The following is a 10,225-nucleotide window of genomic DNA, read 5'->3' on the forward strand; positions in this document are numbered from 1 at the left end:
CTTTTTTTTTTTTTTTTTGTACTGGGACTTGAATCCAGGGACATTTTACCACTGAGTCAGCTATTTTTTCTTTTTTTTTTATTTTGATACAGGGTATCCTAAGTTCCTTAGGGCCTTGTTAAATTGCTGAGGCTGGCCTCAAATGTAAATCCTCCTGCCTCAGCCTCCCGTGTTGCTAGAATTACAGACATGTACCACCATACCCTGCTCTTAGCAATATCTTTTATCTGTACGTTGACTTGAAGGAAACATGACCTGAGGTCAGGATCTACAATCACTTGCTAGTCAGAGACTTGAAGAAAGCAACATTGAAGATTACTATAAAAGTTTGGGAAGCACTTAAAAAATGAACCTTCAGAATTAAACCTATCATCCTATAACTCAGCCAGGTACTTACTGAGACCACCTCCCGAGAGCAAACCCTCTCAGTATCTGCTTCTGGGGGTCCCCAACATAAACACTAAGCCCAGTGGTGAAGGGACAGCAGGTTCATTTCACTGGACATCTTCCATTTGGAAGGGAGTGGTGATCTGTTTCCATGAAAATAGGTGCTTATTCTGAATTTAGATCTATGAAATTTCCTTATCATGTGTTGGCCAAGATCAGCATTTATGGGCTAACCATGCCTGCTGCATTGTCATAGCCACAGGACAGTGCCCTTGGCCACAAAACATACTTCACAGATAAAAGGCAGTTGTTGAGTCCTGCCCTGCTCACGTTGGAGGCATGCCCTAGGACCTCCCAGACGTCTTTCTCGTTTCGCCCTCTGCTGCTCATGATGTGATGCTAGCCTCTTTCCATTCTTCAAAATGCCGGGTTCAGTCTTGTCCTGGGGGCTTTGTCCTTGCTTTTCTTTCTGCCTGGCCTAGTAACATTTGTGTTGCTCCCTCTTTTCTATTATTGATGTCTCACTTTACAGTTACACCTCCTCAGCAGGATATTCTGTGTCTATTTAGTCTAAAGCAGCCCCTGTTCTTATTTATATAAATTTCTTTTTAGGAGGAAAAAAAACCAAGAGTACCTGGGAATATCTGTGTATTCAACATTTACTGAACACTAGTCACTATCCACTATATACACCATAGAAATAGACAATGAAGTAGAGAAGTATTGATCAAATGTAATCATTTTATTAGAGGTGAGATAATGACTAGAATGAAACAACAACAGCACTTAACAGCAAATTCTGAAACTTCAGAAAGTAAAAGCTCTTTGGGGAATAATATTAAAGCATGCAGATAGTTATAGGAAATGTAAAGTTACATTGCCAGTTTTTGTAGGAGAAAAAAAAAAAAACACTAATTACCATGTTGGCATGTTTTATTTCCCAAAAGATTGGTGACCTCCATACCTTCATCTTGCTCCAAGTCATACTTCTGTGTATAGAGAAGTCCTATTTATGATGCTGTTCTCTAACACAACTTAATCAGGCACTGGTACCAAGTGACTGTGAGTATGAAATGCAGTTACATCCAAAGTGGGCCGTAATCCAACTATATCTGTCAGCTCTGGCTCCAGGAAGGTGATGTCTGTGTGTGTTACTAAGATTTATGAATATAAAGGAAATACAGGAATGGACACGTGGTGGTAGATTTTTTTTTTTTTTAATCCTTTGGAAAGAACAGTCCTCCTGTCCTGAAGAGGAGATAGGCAGGGGCTACTATGTTGTACATTTCTCAGAGAGTATGATGTGAATGGTCTCCTGGAGTAGGACACCATGCTAGTTCTGGGTCACCCCTCCACTGGCTGTGTCGGCTGTGTCAGAGGACTCCTGGCTCCTGGAAAGCATGTGCAGGATTTCTGTTCATGCTTGCCCTTGCTTCTGGCCGTAGAACCCTGGCTTCCCTTGGGGACCATCCTTCCCCTACTTGCAGGCCATATGGGTCAGTGGATTTGATCACAGCCACTAGTTCTCAGAGTGCCGTATCCTACCCACTTCAGTGATGGGTCCAAGAGATAAAAGTGACCTAACACAAGCCAGTGAAACTCAAGTCTAGGAGTTTAATTGGAAACACTGGAAAATAGAATTTCTCATTCCACGAAACTTGAAAAGTGGAGGATATGTACCTTGTGCCACTGGGAGCCACTGTAGCCTGAAAAAAAAAAGTGTAAAGGGAAGCGGAGCCAAGAGAAGGAGCAAGACAGATTCCATCATGGCTCCACGTGTGCCTGAAGCTACACTCCACTTAGACTCTTCAGGAATATAAGTCACTTTTTTTCTTCTAAATCTAGATTGTCTTAGGCTTTTCTCATTTGCCACCAAATGTTCTCACTGATATAAAAATCCTATGACTTTGTTAATTCTCCTCTAGTAATGAAGTTTGTTACTGGCATTTACTTATTAGATATATTTCCTATTAAATACAGTCCTAATTATTAATTTTAAAGATATAGGAATATTATGAACCAGAAGTGTTTGTCAGGATCTATCACTGTAAGCTAATATATTGCTTTATCTTCATAACTCAAAGTGTTATGTTGAAGTGAATGCATATAATCCATGAAGTTTCTGCATATACATTGGAAGATTTATCCAGGTCTTTAAAATTCCCATGTATGATGATTCTACCAATGTTTCTAGTTACAGAGAGGTCTACAGATTTGGTTGCTTATATCATGTCTTGGAAATTTGAGCCACAATAAAAATTAAAAAAAAAAATGGTGGTCAATTCTTTGTCATTAAATAAGGCTAAGCACCAACACCGCATTTTAGGTGATTTATGATACTCTTTCAAAGCAATAAAAAAGGATGGAAAATTATGCACAAGCAAAGTTGTCCTAATTTGAAATTTTAATATTAAGTTACCATGACAAACCATTTTTTCACTTATAAAAACCGTCTCTTTACAGTCAGCATTAATGAACTTGTGATACTCTGGGGCAGAGGCTGTGGCTCAGCCATGGAGTACCTGCCTGGCCTGTGTGAGGCACTGGGTTTGATTGATTCTCAGCACCATATATAAATAAATTAAATAAAGGTTTATCAATAACTAAAAAAATAAAATAAAAAGAATTTTATCTAAGGAAGCACAAATAACTAGCTCTAACTTGAGCTGGGTAGAAAAACAAAACTCACAGAAGTCAGCCATATGAAAGTCATCCAAGCAAAATATGCACATTTCACAAGTACTAACTAATAAAGCTATACTCACCCAGAGCTAAAGGAGGATAACACCCATGGGGGACAGGACTGGTCTTCAGAATCTGGGAGAGCATCTATAGTTAGAAAAAGCATATATAATATAAAAGCATAATTTTGCATTGAGAAAATAAACAAAACAACCCACATTATTATCAAACTACAGAAACAAAATTCAGTAAAATTTTTGGCTGTTAGGACATATGAATTGAAAAAGATTTGAGAATCAGGATAGTCTGCTAACAGTTATGAAGTTTCTTTTGGGATGATAGACATGTTCTGGAATCAGTAATGATGGTTGTACAACATTTTGAAGATACTAAAAACCATGAAGTAGTTTGAAAGGTGAACTTTATGCTCATAATGTTTATCTCAATTTAAAAAATATTTTAAAAACTCATTTCTAATTTATTATTGGCAGTAATCCTCTTACAACAGTTCTGTCCCCTGGGTGAGCACTATATATATGATTATTCTGTTCCTCTCTCTCTCTTTCTCTCTCAAATTGTCAATGGACCTTTATTTTGTTTATTAATTTATTTGTATGTGGTATTGAGAATTGAACCCAGTGCCTCACACATGCTAGGCAAACGTTCTGCCACTGAGCCACAACCTAGCACCCCCCCCAACTCTCTTTTTTTTTTTTTTTTTGCTTATTATAGATTGAGTTGAGCCTCTTCCTTCTTTCTTCTACAAATTAATTACCTGAAGGTAAGTGCAGTATGGCTTGTGGGATGGGTAAGACATGGAGTAAGGGGGTGGGGGAGATGGGAGGGAAAATGGTGTTGACAGATTTCTAAATGTCATAAAACCACCCAAATACAGAGGGCTAGAAGAATCATCTGACTAGAATGGCCTGACATTGGGTTTTGATGTCTGTGGTTTGGGGAAAATCTCAGAAGCCATGGCTATAAAGAAACCTGATCTTCAGGCTGGGGCTGTAGCTCAGTGGTGAAGCACTTGCCTAACATGGGTGAGGCACTGGGTTCAATCCTCAGAACCACATAAAAAAATAGAGTTATAAAAATTAAAAAAATAAATCTGATCTTAATTTCCATTAAATAATAAAACATTTTAATAACATACATAACAGACTATAATTAGCTTTACAAAGTTTAGATTGTTTCTAAGTTCAATAACATTACCAAAGGCTCTGGTTTCCCATCTTTCTGTAGTTATAAAACAGCCACCACAGTTCCAGGGGTCATTATTAGTTATTGACCAGGGGTCATTATTTTTTTATTTTTTCTATGTGGATGTACCTGTCTTATAGCCCTTCTTCAGAGTACAGAAATTTTCTAGAAACTTTCAGCAGACTTCCTCTTATGTTCTCATTGGCCAGAATTATATCAGATGCCCACATCAAAACCACTGGGCAGGAATCATGAGACACCATATTTGGCTTTTAATCAAGAGTCATCCATAGAGCTGGAGAAGGAATTGGCCTTGTTAGAAGACATAATTGGGGAATAAGATTAAAGTTTTGTTAGTAAAGGCTGGAGGAGTGATGCTGAGTAGTTAATGTCTTTGATCAAAAACCCTAATCCAGGAGCTGGGGAAGTGGCTCAAGCAGTAGCTCGCTCGCCTGGCATGCACACGGCCCTGGATTCGATCCTCAGCACCACGTACAAATAAAGATGTTGTGTCCGCCGAAAACTAAAAAATAAATATTAAAAAGCTCGGTCTCGCGCTCTCGCTCTCTCTCTCTCTCTCTCTCTCTCAAAAAAAAAAAAATGTAGAGCTCTTGGGGCTGGGGCTCAGCAGTAGAGCGCTTGCCTGGCACATGCAAGGCACTGGGTTCGATCCTCAGCACCACAAAAAAATAAATAAAGAAAGATATTCTGTCCAACTACAACTAAAAAAATATTTTTAATTGATTTTATCATTTTTTAAAATACACAACAGCAGTGGAATGCATTACAATTCTTACTACACATATAGAGCACAATTATGTCCAACTACAACTAAAAAAAAATATTAAAAAAAAAAATGTAGAGCTCTTGCCAGGCATGATGGCACAAGCCTGGAATCCCAGTGGCTCGGGAGGCTGAGACAGGAGGATCACAAGTTCAAAACTCAGCAACTTGGCGAAGCACTAAGCAATTCAGTGAGATCTTGTCTCTAAAAATAGGGCTGGGGATGTGGCTCAGTGGTTGAGTGCCCCTGAGTTTAATTCCCGGTACACACACAAAAAAAGTTTAGAGCTCTTTTGACAAACCCCTCCTGTGTAGAATTATGTACTTCTCTGTGACCTCAGTGACCTCCCTTGCTTAGGTGGGCCTTACTATACAATCCCCCAAAAGATTGTTATGTTAGGATGCAGCTTACCCATATAGACTGACCTAAATTTCTCAGGTTGAGAAATGAGATAGTCATTAATATTTGTCCTATAACTGCCATTGCCCCAGTTCCCTTACTATCTCTATACACCCAGCTCCCACAGCCTCATTAAACCCTTAAGTAATTTTCCACTGGTGAAGAAGCTAAGATTTCATTCTCACATTTTGCTAGTGGTCACTTGGCACACTTCTACTTTTGATTGAGTAATGGCCGCTTTGCCTTTATTTCTTGCTTGTTTGCTCACTGAGTTGTATGTTGAGATTTTAGGGGCCTAGAATTGGCATTTATCTCATTTTGCACAATGCAATTGTGTCTATTCTGTTTTTGGAGAACATTTTATTTTTTTAAGTTTTAAATTCTTATTTGTCCTTTTTAGTTATACATCACAGTAGAATATATTTTTACATACATACATACATACATACATGGAGTATAACTTCCCATTCTTGTGTTGTACCTAATATGGAATTACATTGCTCATGTGTTCATATAGGCACATAGGAAAGTAATGTCCAATTCAATTCTTCTATCTTTCTTGCTTTTTTAAAAAATATTTTATTAGTTGTTGGTGGACCTTTATTTATTTTTATGTGGTGCTGAGAATCAAACCCAGTACCTCACATATGCTAGGCAAGCACTCTACCACTGAGCCACAACCCCAGCCCTCATTCTATCTTTCTATTCTCATCCCCATGCTTCCCTTCATTCCCCTCATCTAATCCAAAGTACTTCTAACAGCCTGCCCCTGCCTGTTGTGTGTTAGCATCCACAGAGAAAACATTTGGCCTTTGGTTTTGGGAGGATTGGCTTATTTCACTTAGCATGATAATATCCAGTTCAATCCATTCACCAGCAAATGCCATAATCTCATTTCTCTTTATGGCTGAGTAGTGTTCCATTGCCGCAGCCCGGCTGGCTGGGCAAAATAACCGGGGGGTGACAAGCAACTTGTGTACATTGATACAGCAGGAGTGGGAGCCGTTTATTGTAGGACAGGAGGGGTATATATACATTCCACACAGCTTATCTTAATTAACATAAACTAAATACAGCAGTCAACCAATAAGGAATCTCCACACTCAATGGCTCGATGGCGTTACTTCACAAACCACTCCCTCTGGCAAAATGCCAGGCGCCATCTTGAACTGTTTACAGACTCTAACATTTCCCCCTTTTGTTTAATTTAAATAATGACCATAGTGGTTTTTACACAAACACCATAAATAATCTGCTACAAGCAGAAGGGGAGGATACAAAATGCTACAATATCAAGCCAATTGATGGCTCCATGCAAGAAGCCCTTGGAAAAATTATACCAGCAATGACACCGTTAGCAAAGATACTGAGTTACAATTTGTTGTAGATTACAGTTTGTTGTCTCAGTCCAGGTAAAGCAGTGTCTAAATAGATTAACTCACAGTCCAGGTAAATCACAGTTCAGGTAAGTTCTGCAGGCAGCTAGCTTGATCCGAAGTCTCGTCCGGTTCTCAGCAACACTGGAAATTCTTCCATCCTCGTCTTCATTGGCACTGGGATGAAGGCAGGAACTCCAGCAATGATGCTAAAGAAAATCCTGTAGTATTCCAGCAGGCACTAAGAAAACAACCTTCTGAACAATTTAGTACATTATCTCAAGGTTTTTTACATTTGAAATAAGTCTTAATAGTGCTCATTTCTCATTAGCTTCCAGGTGTGGGAGAACCATTGTAGTTACTGGCCTTGGAAATGATCAAACTTCAGGGATGCGGGGCGTCTTCCGCCTGCAGCAGCCAGGGCAGCCCCAGATGGCCCCAGAGAGAGTCCGGGGAGTGTCCCGGACTCCCGAGGAAAGTCCCAGGGAGCGTCCCGGACTCAAACTGCCACTGGGCACAGGGAGCAAGAGCCTGCGAGACTGTGCCTCCGGGTCAGGTCTGGATTTGGGCTCTCGCAGTGGCGTCCCACTCCCCGGGGGGGCGGGGAAGAGCCGGCTGCCACCGCTTGGAAAGTCCTTGCTGCACCATGACCGGCTCGCGCACGTGGCAGCCACCGCTCCGATTCACGCACCCTCCGGTAACGAAAAGTATTCAGTAATAGCCTTTTGCTGCAACTTTTTTCCTGATAATCCTTCCTCCTCTGAACTTTCTTCTTTCTGACTAGAGTTCCCAGGCTTCCATCAACACATGCCCTAACTGCTCTCGGTTCCACTGGGGTGCCTTCTTCCCTTAGTAATTTACTTCTCACCCCTTCTATATTTTCATTACAAAGACAATACAACATTTCAAGACAAAACAGGACACAAACATACTGTATCAATCTTCTCCATTTTCTCAAAATGGCCATTTTTCCTCTCACCCTATCTGCCTAGGGATGAGCAAATTTGCTCCCGTCCTATCTAGGGACGGGCAGCTTTTTTTTTCATCACCCCCTAGTGTCCCGGGGATCCCCGTACGGGCCACCATCTGCCGCAGCCCGCCTGGCTGGGCAAAATAACCGGGCGGTGACGAACAACTTGTGTACATTGATACAGCAGGAGTGGGAGCCGTTTATTGTAGGACAGGAGGGGTATATATACATTCCACACAGCTTATCTTAATTAACATAAACTAGATACAGCAGTCAACCAATAAGGAATCTCCACACTCAATGACTTGCTGGCGTTACTTCACAAACCACTCCCTCTGGCAAAATGCCAGGCGCCATCTTGAACTGTTTACAGATTCTAACATTCCATTTTGTATCTATACCACATTTTCTTTAGCCATTCATCTGTTGAAGGGCACCTAGGATGGTTTCATAGCTTAGCTATTGTAAATTAAGCTGCTATAAACATTGATGTGCCTGTGTCAGTATGATACATTGATCTTAAGGCATTTGGTATATGCTGAGGAGTGGGATACCTGGGTCAAATAGTGGTTCCACTCCAAGTTTTCTGAGGAATCTCCGTACTGCTTTCCAGGGTGGTTGCACCAATTTGCAGTCCTACCAGCAGTGTATGAGTGTACCTTTTCCCCACATCCTCACCAACATTATTGGTGAGGATGTGGGGAAAAGGTACACTATAACTACAGACAGCTCCAGGGGTGTGGTGACCATGTTTTTAGCTTCAGGAAAAGATTGAGGTAATAAAAGTAATGCCCTTAGAAAAGGAAAGAGAGACCTGGTTTCTAGTTTTGTGGGGTCCTCAAAGCTACCCTTGGAAGTCTTCTTGTATTTTTGATAATTGCCATTCTGACTAAAGTGAGATAAAATCTCATTTCTCTAATTGCTAGTAATGTTGAACATTTCTTCATATATTTGTTGACCAATCATTTCTTCTTCTGTGAAGTGTCTGTTCAGTTCCTTTGCCCATTTACTGATTGGGTTATTTGTTATTATTATGTTTTGTTGTTTTTTTCTTGCAATGCTGGGGGTCAAACCCAGCATTGGCAAGCAAACTCTCTAACCCTAAGCTATATCTTCAACCCCAAAGAATGTTTTAAAATTAGGAAGTTAACTTGTTTAATCAACTCTATAGCACATTTACATAATTTGTGATTCAATAATTATTTTTATAGCTCTCAATTTTTTTTTAATATTTATTATTTTTTAGTTTTCGGCGGACACAACATCTTTGTTTGAATGTGGTGCTGAGGATCGAACCCGGGCCACACGCATGCCAGGCGAGCGTGCTACCGCTTGAGCCACATCCCCAGCCCTATAGCTCTCAATTTTTAGACATATATCTTATTAGCAAACCTCCTGCACAGCCTTGTTCTTCCCTCCTGCATTGTTGAGTCAGGAAAGAAAGATGACAGTCTGGAAGGAAACATGACTATGAAGTTGGAATGACCTAGGTCAACTGGATCTTGTCATCTCCTAGGAGGAAGTCACCTGCAACAGAGGGATAATTAAATCCTCCTCAGAGTCATTAGCAGGAAAAGTCTCTGACGTTTGGTAGACATTGTTATTAATATTTTCATACCTTAGTTTTCTTGGTGGAAACATAGGAGAAGATCCAAAATCCTAATAAAAATTAAAAATAATCATTAAGTTTACTGATGTGGAGTTCCTGAAAGCATGATCAATTTTAGGCCTATTTACTATTATTTATTTTAAATGAATAGATCATATAAATAACTAGTTCAGCTGAACTTTACACTAAATGTCAATATTATAGATCACTATGACTTAAAAATATTTTGAAATGATTTTATAGAAAATTCCTTTAAGTTTAAAAAAATTTGTTTTTTTGTAGTTGTAGGTAAACAGCATGCCTTTATTTTATTGGTTCATTCATATGTGGTGTTAAGGATTAAACCCAGTGCCTCACACATGCTAAGCAAGCGCTCTGCCACTGAACTACAACCCCAGCCTCCCTTAAATTTTAATAGAAACTCAATTTTAAATTATTTGCTGATTTTAAAAGTTCTTAAAAATTTAATTGTTATATTTGTTTTTTGTTCAATTTAATTTCTTTTTTTTTAATTTTTTATTGTTGGCTGTTCAAAACATTACATAGTTCTTGATATATCATATTTTATACTTTGATTCAAGTGGGTTATGAGCTCCCATTTTTACCCCATATACAGATTGCAGAATCACATCAGTTACACATCCATAGATTTACATATTGCCATACTAGTGTCTGTTGTGTTCTGCTGCCTTTCCTATCCTCTACTATCCCCCCTCCCCTCCCCTCCCCTCCCCTCTTCTCTCTCTGCCCCCTCTACTGACATTCATTTGTCCCCTTGTATTATTTTTCCCCTTTCCCCTCACTTCCTCTTGTAT

The sequence above is a fragment of the Marmota marmota genome, unplaced genomic scaffold, assembly GCF_001458135.2.
Source record: "Marmota marmota marmota unplaced genomic scaffold, marMar, whole genome shotgun sequence".
Classification (NCBI taxonomy): domain Eukaryota; kingdom Metazoa; phylum Chordata; class Mammalia; order Rodentia; family Sciuridae; genus Marmota; species Marmota marmota.